Source organism: Planococcus citri, chromosome 5 (genome assembly GCF_950023065.1).
Source record: "Planococcus citri chromosome 5, ihPlaCitr1.1, whole genome shotgun sequence".
NCBI lineage: Eukaryota > Metazoa > Arthropoda > Insecta > Hemiptera > Pseudococcidae > Planococcus > Planococcus citri.
Window position 1 is genome coordinate 42,181,947 of NC_088681.1, and position 17,902 is coordinate 42,199,848.

The window sequence follows — 17,902 nt, forward strand, 5'->3', positions numbered from 1 at the left end:
TTCACATGTTCTTGAAGTTACATATATGATAATTGGATCGGATCCATTGACGTTCCTTTTAAAAAACTCGATTCGAGCTTTTGGGGGTGAATTGAAATAATGTTAGGGTAGATCAGTACGTGCTACGTACTTGGGACGCTGTTTATATTACCAACGTGTATGCACTTGTAGGATATTTTTTGCGTAGGTATAATGGTCCGCGTGCTTCTTATTTCACGCATGTTGAAGAGGTTCTCCCTAATTTTTCCTTTTTTTGACGGGCTTTTGTTTTCATAATACATATAGGTGGACGCGATGTATGTACACTGACAACAAGGACGACCAGACGTGATTTTGTCGAGTTTTTTCCCCTGCTTTTCATTTAACTTTGCCATTATATACCTGCTATCCCTTTTTTGCGTTCAAAGCAGTTATTAATTAATGACCTGTACGAAAAGAGCACGTTTCACTTCCTGGAAAAGTCCTACTACCCCCGAATGCACATTGCACCGTGTTCCTGGCGAGGTGACAGATGACGAGGTGCTAAGGGGCGATGTCGCGTCATTGTTTGTTTTGTTAACAAGAGGTGCCTGTATAAATTGCTGTATTTTAATGCGGTGAAGTTGTGAAAGGGGCGGCGGGGTGGTGCTGGCGCTTCTTCCCGTTGCCAAACTTTCTTTCTTTTTCGACGAGGATTGAGGAAGCCGATGACTTGACAAAAACAAAAAAAATCATTATCGACAGGTGAACTTTACCTTGCATTCATTTTTGTCTATTCTAGTCGGTTGTTTCTTTTTTTTCTTTTTTTTTTTTTTTACTGCAGTGGTGTACTTTATTCTATCTCGTGTTCTTCTCCAGGTAGACTTGGTTGTTTTTTTCACCCTGTAATTGTTCGACGGTGAGCAACATATGCTAGTTGATGGATGATGAATTTTTCTCGCTGGTGAGGCTTTTGTTTGTATTTTCGGGGAAGGTATCGAAAACTTGACATGAGAATGTATGATAGAAAACCATGGAGACTCAGAAAGTATTTCGGTGGAGAGTTGCCTCAGAGGTGAATAGTTTTGAACTATGAAACAAATGGAAAGAGGTGTTGTATTTTCCCCTTCACTCCCCCAAGATGGCTGGGCAAAGAGTTTTTTTTGGAACCATCCTACTCGAAATGAACTCAAAAAATGAGTTGAAAAGACCGTTCAATTAGCGGTCTTTTTCAAGGCAACATTTTCACGTCGCAACCAAATTTGGAATGAAATGGGAGTTGAAGGTATGAGGGCGTTTCGAGTTCGAAAAAGTCCATTTTGTAATTACAAGATTCAGAAAAAATCATAAAAATTTAAAGTTTTGACAAAATATAGAATGTTTTTGTCTCTGAATTAGAAAAATTTGAATTTTTGGTGAACAATAGGTATTTTAAGTAGAGGGCAAAAGCGCAAGAACTTTGAACAATTGAACTTTTCAAAATAAAATTCCATGAAAACTTCGAATTTTTTTTTAAAAAACATAGTTTTTCAGAATTTGGAACCTCCGCTACATTTGACTCTTGTTTGTTCTAGTTTTGTCGTGTCGTATAAACTTCTTCTTGCAATCAGTCGAAATTGTCAAAAAAAAAGAGAAGGAAATCCGTATTTTTGAGCACAATGTTTTCCTTTGCGGATTCTTTGAACCTTTTCAGAGTGTTGAAAGTTCTGGACAAAAGAGTTGAAAACGACAAAAAAGAAAACGATTTTTTAAAAACTTGTGTTGGAACTCTCTTTAGAATGAGTTGAATTGACAGAAGAATTGATTCATTTTCTAAAAGAAGTTGCCCAATTCCCCCCCCCACACTCACATCTTGATGCATTTAAGGTTCAACCAAAAAAGTTTTATGGCAACAAAAAGAGCCGAGAGGCTCGGGAAATTTCAGCAAAAGAAAGAGCATTTTTGCAATTTCTTGCAAAAAAGGAAGAATTCTTAGAACTTTTTGCAAAGGAACTAAATAATGGATCATAAATCTTGAAAATTTTGAATTGGTTCAATTTTAAATGCAGAAGAGGGTATTTTTTCAATTTCATTTCTTCATTTAGCTCCAATTTCTTTGGTTTTTTTTCATTCTGAACAAGTGAAGTGAAGTCAACCTTGGATTTTTGAGAAAAATTTGCGGTTGACTTGATGATCTAGTTACTTATTCTGGTTCCTGGAGAGAATCCTGGAGAGAATTTGATACTGTAGAGGACTGAAAAACCAATTTTGTTTCATTTTAATTGATCGAATGACTCTCTCGGAATTATTGAGAAAAGCTACCAGTACTTTTCATTTTGAGCCTTTCGAAATTTCATTGCAATTTGGAGGACTGGACTCTTGATTCAGAAGGCAAGCCATCAGCCATCTACTGTGTGAGATGATGGGTCTCGCATTTTCTGAACATTTTATTTTGGTTCGTGCTAAAATGATTCATCCGGCATTGGACTGATTGGACCGTGTGATGTTTCTGTTTGTTATCAATATAAAAGCTTGTTGTGATAAGATTTGCGATTTGCAATAGACTTTTCGTCGACTTGAACTAGTTTGACGAACGCCCGAGACTGGAACAGTCGTTACTCGTTGTCCAAGATACGCAGGGATTCCGTTTGGTTGTCTTTTGTCAAACATGTATATCTGTTTGATTGATCGAGGTCGTTGCAAAGATAGATACCAGGATACTCGACCTTGCGGTAAAGGACGCTCCGGTTATCGTTCTATGCGCGATGAATTCACTACTGGAAACTGGAAATAACTCGAGCAAGCCAGAATTAATAGTCGTGTCGCTGGTTGTACATCTATATTACGTGTACTTACAATTAGCTTACCTTAGATGTTTGATTCGGTGCATAAGTTGTGGATTTTGAAAAATAAAAAATGAAAAAAAAGTTGAATCAAAGGTAGTCTGAATTTTAATATTGTATGTTTGGGAGGGGGGGAGGTACTTGGTCAGTTGATCGTGTTTCTGTGAGAGGATGATGATGTGTTGTACGGTAAATATAGTACCAATAGGTATATGAACCGAGAAGAAGGTCGAATCTACCTGATGCAAGCGAGCCAAAGTTGTCAGCAATGCAGCGGGGTAAGATGTATGTAGATGTACTAAGAACGACGCGAAGAAGAGAGAAGATAATAGAGCGGTTCGGTCGGTTTGGTTCTGTAGCTGGGTATACAACAAGTGCATGTAATCTCGGTTTCATGTTTATGAGTATATTACACGAGGTATTTTGTTTGCCGAAGAGTGCGATAGCGATGATGGCTACGGCGACAGCGACTTGGTCGAAGAGTACTACTTACTACTACAAACTTTACTACAACCGCCACTGCGGCCGTCGTTGAACAGCGGCAGCAATGTTGATGCTGATAATGATGTCTATGTCGATGTCGATGGTGGAAAAGTGGGCCATCGAAATCCGCAATAGAGTATATTATCGTGTTAGCTGCAGCGAGAGTAGACGAGAATGGACGTCTTTGCCGGTATATGAATGAGAGATCTTGCGAAGATGCAATGGGTGCTGAGGGGGGCAGCAGGGTGTGAAGAATATATTGTGTGCGAATATGTAGTACAACATGCAACGTAATATCTGGTTACGAAGGTATTCCATTTAGTAGAGTGAAGAAAAAAAAGATGAATGAATGGAATGTGGTGGCATAAAGAGGGCTGTGGTGGCGGTGGTGGTGTAAGTAATTAATGGTAGAATTTTCTCTTTTTCTTATTCGCGACTCGCGTGTAGCTAGGTGATGATGAAAAAAAAAACGGAGGAAAAAATTGTACCTAATCGTGAGTTGATTCACATCCGATACTCGACTGTGTGTGGCTGACTAATAGGTCGTTTATCTTTGAACTCGTGTACTATACACGGTGGTGGTATTTGGTTATTTTTTTTCTTCTACGTTTCGAATCAACCTCCGTGTGTGTGAAATTATCGTAGTACATAGTAAACGACGTCGACGACGACGCGGGTACGTGCGTACGAATTATGTAGATTGTGGGTCGAGGGGGCGAAAAGAGCTGAAGCAGGCAATGGTGGCGGTAAGAAGGAAAAACACGAGCCGCGTCCGTCGTCGAGAGAGCCCAATTTATTGGCTACGCTCTTCTTTTCAAGTATACCTACCTACACATGCACACACATATACATCGAACAACAACCTCTCGGCTCTCTTCTGTGCACGGTGGTAACCTTGAACACTGACCCTGGTCGAAGGTAAAATTTTCTACGTCGTTTGGTTACATCGGCACCGGCACTAGCGTCGTCGTCGCTGTAGTCGTTGCCAATTGGAGACAACGTATTGCGAAATCTTTCAGGTGGTAGTTTGTATAGTATTGAAGAATGAAAAACGAGGATCTGATTCAACTTTTCTCAAAGCTAGAAATAAGGTGTTGGTTGAAACTCTTGTTGAAAGAGAATTCTGTCTCGTAGAATGTGTTAGAATTGGAAATCTATGAGTTAGTATCAATTATTGAGTAAAATTCATCCTCATAAAGTTTAAATTTAAGATCTTCTTAAGAATTGAATCTTGAATTTCAGATATTCTTGACGAATGTAACCACTGTATTGCCTCAAAAATCAGATTTCGATGTAAGATTTTCTCAAAAAGTGAATTTAAATGCAAGATCCGCGGTCAAAAATTGAACATGGATTCTGGATTTTTGTGAATTTGGGTGCTAGATTCTTTCAATAACTGCACCTAGAAAATTGAATCTGGATCCGAAATTTCAGGTTTATTGACATTTTTGCCTAAATTGCCAGTTTTGCTTTTTTTCACTCCCTCGATCAACCTTTGTTATTTTCTACTTTTTTTTTGTTTTTTCTTTCATTTTTTGTAGTTCTCTTTGAAAATGGGAATACTTATTCTGTTCAGAAAAAATTCAGAATTGATTTTTGAACAAATTTGAAACGTCCTCTTCATCAAATCGAACCCTCTGCCCTTCTTTAGTATGTATTAGTCTGGGAAACTCGCTCCTGAATATTTTGAAGAATTTCAAATTCTAAAATGGGCTATCCAAATTTGACTTGCTGAATGATTCGACTATGCAGAGTAGTCCTCTTTCTAATATGTCCCCAACCAATATTCGAAGAGTAACTCGATGATAATAAGAAGACTCGTGGTTAGAATCTTTTCCAAATAAGGGTATATTTATGACCACGATGACACCCAACATGTGGGCCATTTGACGTAATTTGTTATTGTTCAACCCCAAAATAATTATATCATCGATGGTTTATTTGGAAGGGAAACAAAATCATTGTGTCAGACTGAAAGAATGATATGAGGAGCGTTTTCTTTTCGCATACTCCGAGTAACTCCGAGTAAAAACGAGGTATTGATTCCTGACATTTTCACACTTACGCTACAGTGCAAGTGCAAAAATGTCAGGAATCGACACCTCGTTTTTACTCGGAGTTACTCGGAGTATGCGAAAAGAAAACAGCTGAGAATCGCAGATTAGCTCGCTCGTAATCCAATGCGCGCGCACGTATCAAGTACACGTGAATCGGTCTCGGATATTTTTCGGAAGAAGGAAAACAACTTGGCAGGTCGTTCGCCTCTGAAGGCTCGCGGTGAGTCTGTGTACTCTGTAGTATAGGATTTTTGGCGATTTGGCCGCCACGCCGCCGTAGCCTATGTGTGATTGGTGCTGGTCGGACGATGATGGCTGCGGTTGCTTTCTGACGCGACGATGAGTGACTCGAGTCGAGTGACTGCGCGAGAAGAGGGCATACAGAAGGAAATCATGGCCGTTGTGCACACGTCTTATTGAGTGACGAGCTGCGAAAAACTAATCGGTTTCAGAACGACTACGACGACGACGACGGTGTACGCTCGAATCAATAAAATAGTTCTCGGAATCGCGACTAAAATAAAAACCAAAGCAACCTATATGCTAAAAAGTAAGAAGCAATGCTGCATAGAACAGTGGTAATTTGTCAGCGTCTATTGTTGATACGCAGAAATGACCTTCGATTATACTACGCACCTTGGGGGGTTGATGGAAGCCTGAATTTCGATTGTTTTTTCACTTTTTTTTCTTCGGCGATAGGGATAGCATTTCGTCGAAGTTGTACGTTGTGTTTTTTATCCTTTTATTTGGACTCTTTCCTTTTCACGAGAACTGAGAAGGATTATTATTGCTGAAATGATACGAAGAGTTAAGTTTCGTTTTGTATTACGAGTATGGTGGTAAAATTGTTTCTGTGAAATTGGAAAGCTGTTGGTGATTAATGATGCTAAAGGTTGTCTCGCAGATATCTAAGTATTGTCAAATGAGAAATTATAACCTTGGTGTGTCAACGGTGTGCTGTAGTACGTCTAGATATGGGGTTTGAGATTAGGATGGTTCACGTGTTGTCAAAGTAAAGTGATACTCCAGAAATTTATACAAAGTGGTGTTACGTTGTAATTTAATTTTGTAGTTTTCGTTGTAACGTCGTATGTGGCAGGTGAGAATTTTTCTTTTTGGAGAAGAAGTCTTTAGTGTAAGCATATTGGTTTCCAAATAGGTACAAAAAATGAAATTTTCAAGGTCAAGTTCTGAGGGTCAATTTTTGAGTACTCGTATATTCAAACCAATTGAATAAGCTGTTTAAAATTGACGCATGAAAGTCCAAGGGACTCATCATTACCAAATTCAAATCAAAATCCCTCCAAGCTGAGTCTTGGTTGTATCATTGGATAAATTTATACTGTATTTTTGATTCAAAGTCTACTTTACTGTATCAATATTTCAGCTCTACAAGGCTGGCAAATGGTCAATATGGCAGACATTATGTACATATTTCATAGGTAATTATTCCTGCTAATTACTGAAAAAACCTTGTCCGAAGAAACGTACGTTATATAATATGAAAAATTACAGACCACTGAATTTGCTAGGCCTACAATTTATGTTTCCAAATTTTCGAAAATATTATCTCCCTGATAGAGGAAGTAAAAAAAGAACATTCTATTATGTCATTCAAACTCGGTGATTAACTCTTCTCTCGTCGCCCCCTTCTATTCAAAATCTTTCAAATTTATTCTTTATCCCGCTTGTAATTATAAGCGAAGAAGCGAGAAATGATGTTGTTTTTTTTGCAAGGTCACTTCTAATGTGCCCATGTACAGTATGTGTGATTACGTACTCTAAAAAGAGATTAAGCTTCAAGACGACAAAGGAGAAAGAACAGCAGAGAAGAAGAAAACTCGCTCATCGTACTAATTGCGACGTACTACTGCAGCGAATGTTGCTGCATTCGCGTACCATTATTTATTTATAGATTTATAAATAAACCTGCGCCACATTTGTGTATATTGCACAATTGTGCAACGATATGATCGTTTATAGCGTTTCATTGTCGAGAGAGCGGTTGTTGCTTGGGAGGTAAAGAGGGTGCGTATTTAGCGCGCAAAATTTTGCCATTCAGGAATGACGAAGTTTACTAACAAGGAAGAATGTTTAGTGCATTTTTTTCCAGTAGTGATTCGCGTGTTTGTAGCGATTGTTTAATTTTTCTCAAACGAATTACACGTATAAACAAAAGCAAAGCGATTGATTGTGTTATCAGTGTTTTTATTCTTTTCCCTTGCTCGCAGATGTAAATTTCCGCAATGATCGCGAGTCGATCTCTGCTGTGACAATCACAGAGTGGCAACAGTCTTTCTGATTGTATGTAGCTCATTGCAAAATCTTTTGTTAGGGTGCAGTAAGCTTTCTTGTTTTTTTGTTGTTAAAAATATATCTTTGGAACTGAAATAAATTGAGCCTTTCAATTTCCTGCAATTTCAGAAGATTTGAAAGAGTTGGCTGTCTGATTTTCAAGATTATGATGGTTTGAAAATTTTTAAAAAGAAAACTAGAGTAGGTAATGTTCTAGATTTGAGGTTGTGATCACACTTTGCTCATGCTCGTGATATTGGCTGTTGGAAAATTTACAATTATGATATTAATACGTTGAAACGTTTTCGTCTTTAATTTTACACTCTGGCTCAAATACGTAGTCGGTCCGGTCCCGTCCAGTCCGATCGTCGTCTTCGGCGATCTCTCGGCTTCCTCGACATGCGAAGTATTAACCGGTGATAATTCGCGGTGTAATGGCGCGATTCCAAGAAGAAAGAAGAAAAATCATAGCGCATAATTTCTCATTGTGTATGCGAGTCGTTTTTTCAATGCCATCGACGCCGTTGCCAAGAAGTAACGGTTCGTGTTTTATATACTTACGCTGCTGTACACTTACGTGTATGTGTAAGAAGAGGTAGCGTGATTGAGCATCCCATCTGCAGTGGACAAGTGGTTGGATTATTGTTGTTGGTCGAAGACGAGATGAAAAAAAATGGCGAAAAGTAATCGAAGCTTCTTCCATGAAGTGTCGGTTGTCGTGAAAGATGAGAATTTCCATCGAAGGAATTTGAATTTAATCTAAAGTAAAAAAGGTTATCATATCGATGTTATCATGTTTGGTGAGGAAATTCTTCGGATAATTTTGAATATTATTGCTATGTCCGGATCGAGTTGAATTGAATGTGATTTATTCTAATTCAGGTGTTACTTGGTGTTTGTTGTGAAGTTTAAGGATGTCTCACAGTTGAACTTCTAATTGATGGGAGAGAATTTCAGGAAATTGATCTTCGAACAGGGTTCCTGAGTGTAGTTGATCTTCGAAAATCAATAGTGTGTGCCGTATAAGAGGGATCGTGAAAGAAGAAATGTCAGAGGGTTTTGACCAAATTCAGTGGAGACCTTCATTTTGAGTTGAAAGTAACCCAGAAAAAAATTGGCTTTGGAGGTGCCCCTGCAGTAAAGATCCGGGTTCAAAAAAAAAGGAAAATTTTCGGGAAAAAATCTATTTCATCTCTCTAATCCCTACGAAACATGTTTCAGATAACCCTAGTCCCAAAATGTAGTGTTCAAGATTCAGCGTCCCTTGAATTTAATCCAAAAACTGATTTTTCCCAGGATTTTGAAAAATCAGTGTTTTCATAATATTTTCTGGTACTTGAGATAGAATTTTCTTAGAAATTTTCATTTAGAAAAATAAATCTTGGAAATGAGTAATAATTTGAATTCACCAGAAAAAAAATAATGCTAATATTTTGAGTAAACATTAATATCAATTTTACTAGCTGTGTTTCTTACAAAGGTAATTTCGCTATAAACAAGACGTAAATTAGTGAAGTCGCGAAAAACCCATAGGACCTGTACGTTTCTTAGAATTAGAACACTGTTATGTTTACCAGTTGTGTACGAGTATACTTAACTTTATCTACTAGGTATTATATTTCTTCGTATTTGAAGCACTGCATGGCATACCATGGCATATTCTTCTAAGTACTAAGTCATAAATGCACATCCAGGCCATTGGAAGTGAAATGCTCAATTAGTGGGAATACATGGTGCGCAGATAAGAAAAAAAAGTGTGTGTGAGAGAGAGAAGAGACTGCAGTTTGGCGGTGGTAACCTGTTGGTTTTTTTTCAACCAGTTAACACGATGGTATAGAAAGTGAACTCCTGGTGTAGCGAGGTATTTCTGCATTTGACGTAGATGAAAGAAAATAAAATTCGCTTTTTTTCGAATGATAAGACGAAAGTGTGGGACAGACACGAGTAGGACATTCGTTAAAGAAGAATCCTTCGCTGATGAATGATTTGGCTCTTGAAGCGTGGAATGCTGGTTAAATTTGAATTGATGTTTTGATACCTGTGACCCTTTCACTGATTTTTTTTAAAACTATGGATTTGAATTATTAATGTTTTGCATATTTTATTGTTTAGCTATATTGATGTAAACTTTAGACTAACCGACAATTTGTTTTGTTTCTTTTGTTGTAGGTGAGTGTCAAATTTTCATCCTTATGAATCAAAGTACATAGGTGGAGTAAGTTTGCTGTTTATTCCAATTTTTAAAAGAATTTTGCATCAAGTTCTTAGTTGAGTTGTAAAGAAGCTGGTTATAATTGGAATTTGAATCGGGAATTCTATTTTAAGGGATGGTTCTGCTCCCTTTTCCCCTCCTCGCATGATGGAGATAATGATTCGTGATGTTCCTGAGAAGGTGGAAAATTCAAGTTTTTGGCAAGGAAATTGAGAATCAATGCTTTTTTGTCTGGAAGAAGGTTTTAAAAATAAATGTTCATTTTTGATTATACTTTGCTTATGGGAAATTTTTTTGTTTTTTTAAAATCATTTCCGCATTGCAAGAACTTTACACCTTTTGGGCTGATTTGAAACCTAATACGAGTTATTGAAATTTTCCCTCGTTTCGATTTTTAAAGTAATCTTGGATGAATTAATTTTTACGTGAAATTTTGGTTACTTTTTGGTCATTTTTTTGAAAAAAAAAGGTACTTTTATTTTTCAAATTTCGCTATGATGCCTGTAGAAAAAAACCTCTCCGCTTTCGAATTTTTGAACTTATTTAGTGAGCTTTGAAGCTCTATTTCGTGTACTACACACGAGTAACGTGGTTCAATTATGCAACACTGATAAACAACGTCGAAAATGTGGTGGTTGGTGGCGTTGATCATAATTTTTTCATCCTATCTCGGTTGTGGTGGCGACGACGACGACGACGACGACGATGATGGCAACAATGCTGGGGCAAAAGAAGAGATTGCGCCGCGTCGTTCTTCGTTCGCGAGACGACGTTCATTAACATGTTGGGGAATTACGTCATATTTACTATACGCTACTCTCGGGGTTGTTGAACTTTGGGAATAGCATGCAATTCAGCTGCTCGCTCTTTTGGTAGCAGACGAGCAAGAGAGAGGGAAAAGTATCGAGACAACAGGCGGTGCGGGCCAAAGCAGGGTGTTAAATCGTCGTAGGGTTGATGCCGTGTGTAGTGTAGTATAGTACGATCCCCTATTTCTTTTTTGCCTTTTTTCTGCTCTTTCTCTATCTCGTTTTTCTCTGGTATTTTACGTCGTCGTGTGTTTCGTTTGCACATGCCATGTGGTATTGTGGGGGTTGGAAATTTTCATTTGCAACACACGAGACTATTCGATTCCGCTCAAGTGTTTTAAACCGTGAGCAAGAGAAAAAAATACATACGTGTACGGGAAGATTACTTGTTCATTCGTGTGGCGTTTTTGATGGTTTTATTTTTCCAACGTGTAGTTGGAGACTGTAGAGAGAGGTATTGGTATGTTTTTGTCATGCGAGGTTGATGTGATGTGAAGAAAAATAACCTGGGTTCAGGCGAGGGGGCAAAAAATCAACTGCTAAGACGAAAAATTGTTGTCATTCGACGTGAGACGTTTACCGTAATGAAAAGAGTCAAAACTATGTATACATTTTGCTAAAAAAATGCGCAAAAGGCGGTGGTCGGTGAACTTGGAAATTATATTACTTGAAGGCTATTGATCTTTTTAGTTTGCTCTTTGTTTACTACGACGTTTATTACGCTGTTGCCCCTTCGAATTTTCGTCTTTTTGTCGTATAGATGCGATGACGTTTTGCGCAAAGTGAATGATTGGAAACACCAGAGTGAGTTAGTGTTAGTATAGTAGCTGTGTTTGTTTGTCTTTGTACATACTCGTAGCTTATCAGTTATTCTACGAAACAAAATTAACGCCTGGTCAATTTTACCCAATTTTCCGTTAGTATCAGACTTTCGTTTGAAAAAGCCATAGTGTGATGCACGTGGGAGGTATTCTTTGAAAAGGCTGTGTGGTGTGCTGTGGCATAATTGACTTACCATTAGAAAGCAGGAAACTAACGCTGGCGTTGGATATTTCCGCCGTTGAAGGGAGGAAAACCCGACGTTTTGAAACCTCGTGGCTATTTTCGTTTCACTTTGTTTGATTTGTTTTTCATTTTGTTCGTAAAGTAGTCTTTTGAAGTTTTCTAATGCGTTAAAAATGTTTCAAGTTTTTGTTTACGGTTCTCGGTACCTTCGAAGTATAGGAAAACGAGCATGGTGGAAGGAAAGAGGCGAATTTTGAAAATCAAGATTCTCTCGTCAGCGAGCAATAACAGTAATCTTTTTTCAGTTTGCTTTTTCCTCGAGAGATTTTAATTTTTTTCGATCGGAAAAATATGGATGACGAAGTAAACATCTTCGTCCGAGGGTCAAGGTCAAATTGATATTTTAATTATAAATTAAAATTTATATTTTTAAGGAGCTTAGCTGAAGCAATCCAAGGCATGTTATGTTGTGATATTTCGGTCCCATTCATCTTTTCGAGTAATTGGAAAGATGGAAACAATAAAATCGCTTACTTTCAAAAGAATTTAAAATCGAAAATGTTTTGAGAAAGAAGAGAGAGTAGAGTATGGATTTTCTCCCTAATTCCTTATGAGAATCAAAATTTTACAAAATTGACCTAGAGAAAGCTGAAAGGGTTTTACTTACCCTATTTTTGACCTCCTGTGGTAATTGGTAATTGTTTCTGATCGTTCTGGAGTCTCCAGCGCATTTTCGGGTTTTCTAGTTTTCGAGTAAACGCTGCACTGTAGACAGGGTGAAAATAAAATTCAGCACCCAATAGCCCAAATTTGAATTTTCAGAAATTTACCAAAAATTGAGAAATTCATTTGAACGTTTGAAATTCAAGTTGGTGGTGTATTTTGGGTGCATCTATCGATTCCTTTTTGCCCGGTTCAAAATTTTTGGCATGTTGCGATAGGTACTTCCTTTTTCAGGAAGAAATGTCGCTCGGCTGTGATTGTCCTTCAATTTTTCTCTCGTGTTTCATTAAATGAACTTTTCTATTCATCTTACACTTTAAGTTCTGTAAAGGTTTAAAATTGTATTTTTCTTGCTCTTGGAAAACGTTTTCAACAGCGTCATATTGTAAAACTTTTCAAACGTGTAATCTCATATTGCATGTTTCGTTTTTGTAATCGATATACAGTCTCCCTAAGCTCATTGCGTAGTTTTCCGTCAAAATCGCGTATTTTACTTGTATTTTCATTTATAGAAAGGAAGAAAAAAACTTGGGGAACTCGGAAGAAAACCGAGCTCGGTTTACGAATTTGTCACCATGCCGGATGTACGATGATCGTGTGTGGAAGTTCATGGAAATTTTTCGAACTTGACTATACTATACGTTGGCAAATTGATCAATTTAAATCTGTGTTGAAATTTTTCTTCGTTCGTTCGTGAGGAAATTCTCTTCCGCTTTCGAGGCTAATGAATGCTCGCGTGTGTACTCCGAAATTCACATCAAGAGGTCTGCGAGATGAGATTACGCCATCATAATATCTCGAGAGAGAAGAGACTGGAAATATGTAGTAGGTAAATACAGGTAATACTCGTATTTTGACGAACGAAAGTTGGCTACGAGTACGAAAAAAAAAGACGGATGAAATAGGTGACGTGGCCAAGTGGTTATCGATGTAAAGAAACACGTCCGATAAAGTGTATTTTATTCTTAGATTGGCAAGGATGGCCTGGTCGGTGTGATAAGGTGTGTGCTGTGCTGAGAGTCAGATTACTCGACTCGATACCGGTTCACCTTGCGGTTATGAGGCGATTTTTCTCCATCTCTTTTTATCAAATTGGATACGCGAATCGATATTGTGTCTGTATGTTTCATCACCTCCAACGACGACGACGACGACGCCAGCATCAAAGTCGTCTCTGATAGGAAGTGATTTTCCATGTGGACGAGCTTTTTGGGTTAATGGAGAATTTACAGAAGCGTGCAGGATGCATGCATGAATGTCTGCTGGAGTGATTACGAGTCACGATGGATTGTGTAAGATATCCGCAATGTCCACATGGTTATATGATTAGGCCGACGATGCTGCTAATGGCAACAACGTGTGGTCGTATGCCCTTGGTACACGATCCGTAGTAAGATGACCTTAAAAAATTCGCTGCTTGTATCGCAGACCCAACGAAAGAACGGTCTCATGTCGATTGCTTTTTTTTTTGTACGAGTATGTACGTTGTCTTGTCGTCGTTGTGTATTTAGACCTGATGTTGTACTATAGGTGAGTAGAAATGTCATCGTTGTAATTACCTAAGATACTGGTTTTACAGCTTGCCGATAGACTTGACGGTCGCAAGTGGCAATATTACTCGATTTTATTCCCTTTCTCGCTTTCTTCCTCTTCTCGAGGACTAGTTCAAGGAAAAAAGTTCACGAATCGGTGTGCAAGAATCAATTTGCTGTATACGAAAGCTTCACGTTATTTTGGTTTCCCTTCATTTGGCCTCTTCTTTCTCTCTTACTCGATTTGTATGTGATTCGGATCCCGTGTAAATGACTCGAAATTTTCTCCTCGCTACCATCGCCATCGCCGCCGCCTCCGTCATTGGAAAATTTTGACGTCTGTGCAGGTGGTACTGGTTACCACGCGAACAGAATTTGACGTTCGTTGTGCAGAATTTATGGATACCATGTACCTTCCGACTGGCTTGACGAAGGTCGTAATACGACGACGAAACTGACTGCCTTACGAATGCATAATTTGTTCCCTTTTTTAAGTACTTACGTTATATTAATCTACTTTACTCGTGTAAGTATAGATAGCTCGATCACAGCGTCTTGTTCTGTACCAAAAATCTTTCCCGAGTTCAATTTATTGGACGAGTTTCGACCAATTCTAAGAGTTTCTTGGCCAGCTCGTCTGTAGAAAATAAAAGAACGCGGTCAAGTGGGGCTGCTTGATGGTTGTTGTTGAGGACATTCACTGCTTTCGTATGCTCTGTTCTTGTGTTGACCACATACCGAGAGTACTATCGACCACGTCATCGAAATGACTGCGAACGTACAGCGAATTCCGATCTTGAGAATTTCATTCACTATCAGAGAAAAGTTGAATTGCCTCGTCGAATGAAGAGGCGTCTTTTTCCCGCCGCTGGACGAATGCAGCAACAAGCAAGTCAAAAGATCATTTGTACAGTTGGTCTACTGTTGTGAGGATATCCTGGATTTTTTCGGCCAGAAGTTGGTGGAGAAAAACGTTCAAATGTTGAGATTTTCATGATTTTGGCCCGACAGAAAAAAGGTGTAGGTGGCTACAAATATGTTTGCTCTGGTTTTCGAATATAGTTTGTTAAAAGCTCTTCAGGGATTTTAAGATTGAAAATACCTTCCTGCGTTTATTAGTATTATTGATTTTCAACGCCTTTTTTCTGTGTTTATGCTTTTCTGCGCCTGTTTTCCCTGTATTTGTTTCGAAAAGAAAATGAAGCTTGTTTGTTGCTGTTGTTGATGAGGAAAATACGCCGAAAGGATTTTAGGATTTGTGATGTTTGAATTTCAAAAACGCGGATGACGTATTTGAAATAATAAATTGCGATTCTGAGACGGGAAGAAATTCGTCGGTCGGATGAAAAATTTGTTGATACTACTCGTACAAGCAGATTTTTCTTTTGAAGTGGAAAGAATAAAATTCTCGAATTATTCGGCAATTTTCTTTTTTGTTGACCTGTCTCTCTTCTACTCGAATTTTTTTTTTGGAATTTTGTTTTTGATAAATGTCACTTTTAAATATTGAAAAAGTTCTTCTTGACTTGAGAAAAATATTTTTCTGTGAAAAGTATGTTCTCAGCGAGTTCAAATGTTACCTAATTGTTTTCACGTTCGGAAGCTGAAAAATTTTGATAATTTTATAGTAGATCATGTCACCTTTGCCTGAAATCGTATTATCGAATACTTCCTGTTTGAACTCTCATTATTCGTGCTGAACTTCTAAACTTACTCATGCGATGTAAGCAAAAAAAAAGGAGGCCAAATGATTTGAATAAACTCTAAACCTGAAAAGTCCATAAAATTTCAGTATCGAAAAATACTTTTCATTTCACATTTATCAAGATTGCTTGATCATCAAATAGCTTCAACTTTGACTCATACTTTCGACGTAGGCAATTTTCAAGTATTTATTGCAAAGTTTTCCTGATTAAAAATGACTAATCAATCAGTGTGATAATATTTTTCTTGGGTAGACAAAATTACGAGTACCCAGACCCAGAGCTACTCACCCTACTTACATTGTTTACTTGAAGAAATTTCCTTCTGATCATTGAACTGATCCTATGTACAGAAAAATGGATGATGTAATTGCTTCTGGGAATTTCTGAGTTGTTTTTTTTTTTGGGTTGAGTGGTTGAGGTAGGGAAGGTTGGTGTGGTAGGGAGTTACCAATTTCGGTTCAAATCATATTCCATTCGACATCTCACCTCTGTATTGTTTTTACGAGTTTGATTTTGACAAGGTAGAGGGAGGAGGAAAGAGGAACGTTCTGAAAAAATTTGCTCATTTTGTTCATTTCAGTATATTGTGTGTCTTTGTACGTACTGTGTAATGAAAAATTGATGAGATAACCGTTGCATGGTTTACTCGATAGCACGTGTTCATTTGGTGATACCCTCCCACCTACTTCATCGTCTGTGATATTCATCGATCGAACGTTATTAGCTATAGATGATACCTATAATACCTTGATGATCGTGAGCTTATACGAATGTACCTCTACAGCTTACTTTGGGATTTATTTTCTGCGTGTTTCAAAAATTACATATAACGAAGACGTGCGCTCTGGAGTCTCGCTATCTTTCGGACAACTCGGTTTCTCTCTCTCTCTTTCTATCTCTGTTTTTATCGCAGTAGGAAAAGAAGACCACGAATTCGCCGTTAGCCACGTGTTCGCACCCTCTTCGATAATCAAATGATGGCTCTCGTATATTCTGTGCAGTGCAGTGGTTGGTAAAATTTTGTTTTTTCGGAAGGTATCATGGTAAGATGATGATGGGCAAGACGAGGTAGTAGAAGGTACGTGCGTTCAAATGAGCGAAATTAGTGGTTCGTTAGGGATATCCGGGTTTTTATGAGTACATAGTATGCGAGTACGGTAAACGTAGTATACGTTCTATACGTTCTATGATACCCAGTGTAAAAGAAGAACGTCGAGTATGGAGATGGAAGATGCATGCATTTGTCGGAATATAGCAACCGGAGGTAGTGCGATATAATGAGAACCATCGAGTATAGTTACTCGCGTATATTGAAATATTAGGAAAAAAAGACAAGAGATGGAGAGACGAAAGGGTAATTAACATGATAATTATCCATTTCTGGAACTGTGCGCGCGTATTATGCACATGTGTTCTACTAGCTGCGATATAACCGAGCGAGGTAAAACTATTATACGCAGACCTACTCCCATGTAGTGTGGCGTACCTGACGCATTAATATGGAAATTATTACGCGACGATGGCGACATTATTATCATCGTCGTCGTCATTATCGCAGTGTCTTATTAGTTTGTGTGTAGTTTGACGAAGTGGAAAAACAGGCGAGGGTATTCGAGGAGGGTAAACAGGTGAAATGAGGTATCTTATTACCTGTATCAACGAATGTGGTAATGGGCAAAAGTGTAGATTGGACTGTAGGTCTCCTTTTTGAATTTGGTGGAAGAAATCACTGATCAATATTGCAAGGAAATTGTCGACCACGCTATTTTGTCTATCTGCATTTTGTTTGAAGGTAGAAAGTGGAAAAATTGAGTGACATGCGTGATGTGAGGAATGATCACTTGATCAGCAGTCTATTGACGAGGGTGGATCTGTTCCATCTTCTTGAAAAATTGGGTCGGTTTGCCTACAGATGGAGCTGTTGATGCAGATTCTCGTCAATCGGTGCATCACAGTCTTACGTTATTTCTCTAAAATTTTGGTCCTCCAAGCCGGACCTGACTTACCTATGCTTATTTTCGATAAATTTGATTTAAAAAGATAATGTAATCGTGTTCAAGAAGGAAATCCACTATTGATGACCATTTCTCTAAAATTTTGGTCCTCCGAGCCGGACCAGACTTAACTTATTTTTGATGAATTTGATTTATAAAGATAATGTCGTCTAGTTCATGAAAAAAATCCATTATTGATGACCAACTGATCACTTTTCAAAATAACGTTATCGAAAATGAGTACAAATCGGATCCGGCTCGGAGGACCAAAATATTTAAATGTACTGTACCACCATCTGTAATGGC

The 17,902-nt window shown here is 38.1% G+C and overlaps 1 protein-coding gene across 5 annotated transcripts in view; it reads left to right on the forward strand.

Annotated features, from left to right (window-relative positions):
- LOC135847374 (eukaryotic translation initiation factor 4 gamma 3-like) overlaps nt 1-17,902 on the forward strand; it is a 78,107-nt gene that overhangs the window by 21,935 nt on the left and 38,270 nt on the right. The window lies entirely within an intron of this gene.